At 37.7% G+C, this 4692-nt stretch overlaps 1 pseudogene; it reads left to right on the plus strand.

Moving 5' to 3' along the window:
- LOC116639079 overlaps nucleotides 1-4692 on the plus strand; it is a 27000-nt pseudogene that overhangs the window by 16051 nt on the left and 6257 nt on the right.

The raw sequence follows: 4692 nt of genomic DNA on the forward strand, positions 1-4692 counted from the left end.
ATCCGGGGCTCGATCCCAGGACCCTGGGATCATGACCTGAGCCGAAGGCAGACGCTTAACGACTGAGCCACCCAGGTGCCCCAAGAAAGTACAATTTTAACACTGCAACCAATAGTAGTTAATTTGGTTTAAAAATCAGGACTCTGGATATACAGCACTCTCCTTTAACTCTTCTATATTGTATTCAAGTCAGCATTGACTTTGAAATTTTTTATGACTTCAGATTTTATGTAGTTATTTTTCTTAGACATTTTTTATCTTTAAACTTTTGTTATGGAATAATTTGGAACAATATTCCAGGTGATTCTTGTTGTGAGAATAAGCTGAATGGACACGAGCTTCCAATTTTCAGGGTTTTGTTTTTCCCCCCTTAGGAGAGATTCTTTCTGCCATTACCACCCATAATTTTCCAGCCTCGACAATTCGCTCTTTCTTACAAGCAACACTTGTTAATATAGTTCTTTCATGTATACCATTGAAATTATAAGCCTATAATCTAATTAATACAGAGGAGAAATTAATCAATAGAAATAGAATTTGGAAGTTCTTACTGCCTCAAAATTGTTCTAATTTCAAATAAAACCATTGAGGAACTCTGAAATTAAGATGTCAACATCTTTTCAAGGAAATGGTCAGTTTTTTGAACATGGGTCAACTCAGGAAATTTACTGGTGTTTGATTTACAGGTGACCCAAGGGGAGAGCAGTAAAATGTGATCCAGAGACAGAACCAGGACAGACATTTGCTGATGCAGTTCCAACGATAGGCATTACTAATATCCTAATAGTTGATCACTGGCTTTCACTAGGCTCACAGATGATTTTTTTGTGATTGCGTGTTCATTTGTTTGTCAACACATTACCTTATCCCTTAGATGATGGCTCTCAAACCTAGTTGCACATCCATCAATTCTGGAAATGTCTCCAAATTCAGTTTTACAGTACCATCCAATTCAGTCCACTGAATCAGAATCTTTGAGAGGAAAACCTATAAATCTTTTCCTTCTGCCCATCCCTCTCCCCCTTTCTCCCTCCATTTTCCACTTCCCCACCCTACTTTCCTTCCTCTGTCTCTCTCCTGCCCTTCAAGCATATTACAGGAACAAAAACCATTGGTGCAAGATAGAAGAGAGAAACAAAATAAAAAAGAAGAAATAAGTGTCAAAAAAATCCTTGTTTAAGTGAACAAAAGCAAATATTCAAATAGCTCTGAGTTTCTTTTTCAACTGAAAAACATGACAGTTTATCCAGCTCATTTAAAAGTTATACCAAACTATTCAGGGGCGCCTGGGTGGCTCAGTTGTTAAGCGTCTGCCTTTGGCTCAGGTCACGATCGAGCCCCTGCATCGGGGCTCCCTGCTCAGTGGGAAGCCTGCTTCTCCCTCTCCCACTCCCCCTGCTTGTGTTCCCTCTCTTGCTGTGTCTCTCTCTGTCAAATAAATAAATAAAATCTTAAAAAAAAAAAAAGGTATACCAAACTATTCAAAACCAAATGTAAGACCAGAAAAGGCAACCCCCCATTTTATGCCTTTTAAAATAAAGACATTTCTTTCAAGAATCAGTGGTCCCCACTTTCATTTTCCTGTAGTATGTTATTGAAACTTCTGGAGATGCTTCAGCAGAAGGCCTAGTCTGATCATTGGCTTATTTGCCTATTTATGTTTCTGTAGTATAAATTCCTTAAAGGAAATTTGACAGTACTAAGCTTATCCCTAATTTTGTTCGATTTACCCTGCCCCTTAATTGCTTCTACTGCTTAAAACACCTTTTCCCACCTTATTCATTTCTTGAATTCCTATTTGTCCTTCTAAATGAAACTGGAACATTCAGTAGATAATTTAATTACTGAGTGTCTATTTAGTACCAATTATTGTGATTTGCACAGAAAATACAAATGGAATTAGTCTTTGTCCCTTCACCAAGGATATTACTGTCTAGCTGTTGAGAGTGATAAGTAAATAAACAATTACAGCAAGTATGATAAGAATGATGCTAAGAACACTTTGCTAACACAGCAAAGCAACATATAAATTGAGCTAGAAGGCCATACTAGGGTGAAGCTAATAGTAATGTGTGTCTGCACTCTGTTTTTGAAACTCTCCTAATATTTTTATAATTTGAATGGAAACATAGAAAATATTCTCAGCAAGACTTGAGGGAAAGAAACACAGCAGGTGGGAAATGTAATATGCTAGACAGCTGAACCAAGATCCAAATGAATGTCAACAGTCTAGGTTGATGGTCTAAAATCCATGTAATCAAATTGAATAAGGGAAACATACAGTATGGGATGGAAGATGCCTATCTAGATAATATTTTTTAACAAAAGATACACAGATTTAAGAAAATAATTTTTATAAGTCATCACAGTCATATGGTGGTCTAATTTTATGCCATTTATTTAAAGTTCAAAAATGTACAAAATTAAATAATGTATACATTAGAACGTTAAGAAAAGCAAAGGAATGATAAGCATAAAATTCAGAATCATGGTTACCTAAGAGAGAGAGTGGTTACCTGAGAGAGAGAGCAATGCAAGTGCAGGATTGATGGGAGCAAAAGGGCCCAGCATCAAGTGGATCAGTAATGTCTTCTTCATAAATCAGTATATCAGTGTGTGCATATGTCTGTGTGTGAATTATTTCAAAATTAAATTTGAATATAAAAAAAACTTTGGGGTGCCTGGGTGGCTCAGTTGGTTAAGCATCCAACTCTTGGTTTCAACTCAGGTCATGATCTCAGGGTTGTGAGCTCCAGCCCTGCATCGGGCCATGCACTCAGCGGGGAGCCTGCTTAAAGATTCTCCCTCTCCCTCTGCCCCTCCCCCCACCTCTATAAATAAGTAAGTAAACAAACAAAAAATTTTGAAAAGAAAATAATAAAAACTTAAATAGACAGTAATTGTATCCATTCAACCAGAAAAGCAGAATCACTAGGAGGCACATACATATAATTTGCTACAGAGAACTGGGCAATTGTGGGAGCCAGTTAAGCACCTTTGGCAAGGTGATTTTGGCTGCTTCTAATGCTGGAGCATGAAGCACACTAGGCAGGCAGCCCAGAAGGGAAGATGGATGTAAAGTGGAGGAGACCAAGGGACAGCCAGAACCCATAAGCACAAGCCAGAACCCGGGGTGGACAGACTGAAACCATGTTACACTTTTTGCCTTGGATCTCGTTGACAAGGGTATCCTGCAAAAGGTCCAGGGTCCTTTGTCACAGAGCTAACAAACACACCTGACTCGGGAGTGAAAGAAGTCAAACTTGGATCGAGGGCAAACCAGAACAGTTGCAGGCCCAGATGCTACTTCACCCCAAGGAGGTGATTTAGCAGATTGGAAACAATGTGTGTGAGCTATAAAAGAGCTGTTGCTTCCCCTCTGCCTTTCCAATCTCCCACGTATCTCCTCTGTGGTCCACCTTAGCATGCAAGAAAGGGAATGGAAAGTGTAGCTCAGCATAGCCGAAGCAGTAATGACAAACTTTAGATGTACCAGGCTGGTTTAAAAGAATGCAAAGCATCCATGTGCTGTATTTGGCAGACAATGTCTACATTGAGTTCTGAGTATTGCATTTTAAGAGGGTCTTGGAGAAAATGAAATGTGATCTGAAGATTTACTCATAATATCTAGATAAGGAAGGTTCTGATGATTCTTAAGATATTTATTTATTTATTTATTTATTTTAGATTTTATTTATTTAATTGAGAGAGAGAGAGTAAGAGAGGGAGAGAGGGAAGGGTCAGAGGGAGAAGGAGACTCCCTGCTGAGTGGGGAGCTGGATGTGGGACTCAATCCTGGGACTCCGGGATCATGACCTGAGCCGAAGACTTAACCGATTGAGCCACCCAGGCACACGATTCTTAATATTTTTAAGGAGCTCTCATGTGGAAGAGGTAATAAGTTTTGGTTGTTTGTTTGTTTGTTTTTTGGTTTGCTATAGAGAATCAGCAATTAAAATGCCACAGGAAGGTAGACTTGTGGTTCAATTTAAAAGCTAAAAATCTTTTTAGACCGCAAGTTTTACAAAGGCAGGAAGTTGTGTGTATATGCTTTTAATTTCCAATGCTCAGTATGTATTTGCATATGTGTAAAGTGATAAAAAATGTTTCTTGGATTAGTCAATTAATTAATGGACAACTAGGACAATTTTCTAATAAATAAAATTGAACTAGCTGTGATGTAGGCCCTGTACATATTACATAATTCCATTTTATCACACACGTCTCTTCATAAGTATATGTTCTTTCAAGGTTATAAAAATCAGGTAATGGGAAAGTTTAAAAACATAAGCAATCTCCATAAAAGAGTCATAAAATCTCAGATCTTTGAGAAATTACAGTTTAGTAAAATCGTAAAAATAGCACAATGACTAAAAATACTTTATACTTCCTTGGGCAGCTTGAATGTGCTTACTGACTTATAAAACTAGGTGAAGGGTAAATAAAGGTTTCCATTTTCTCTGGTAGTAATGTCTGTTAGTTTCACATGCAATAATAGACAAAAATGTGATTTCATTTTTCATTTACTTTCGGTGGCTTGGAAGTCACCAATCATTTGAATGTGACTAATTCTACTTCATAGATAAAAACGCTGAGGAGACAAAATAGTGATCACTTGGGGATGTTTATGGTTTTACGTATAGGTAACTGGCATCCTTTGAGCAATATATATATTGCTCAAAGGATGCCAGT

This window comes from Phoca vitulina, unplaced genomic scaffold, assembly GCF_004348235.1.
Source record: "Phoca vitulina isolate PV1807 unplaced genomic scaffold, GSC_HSeal_1.0 scaffold17, whole genome shotgun sequence".
NCBI lineage: Eukaryota > Metazoa > Chordata > Mammalia > Carnivora > Phocidae > Phoca > Phoca vitulina.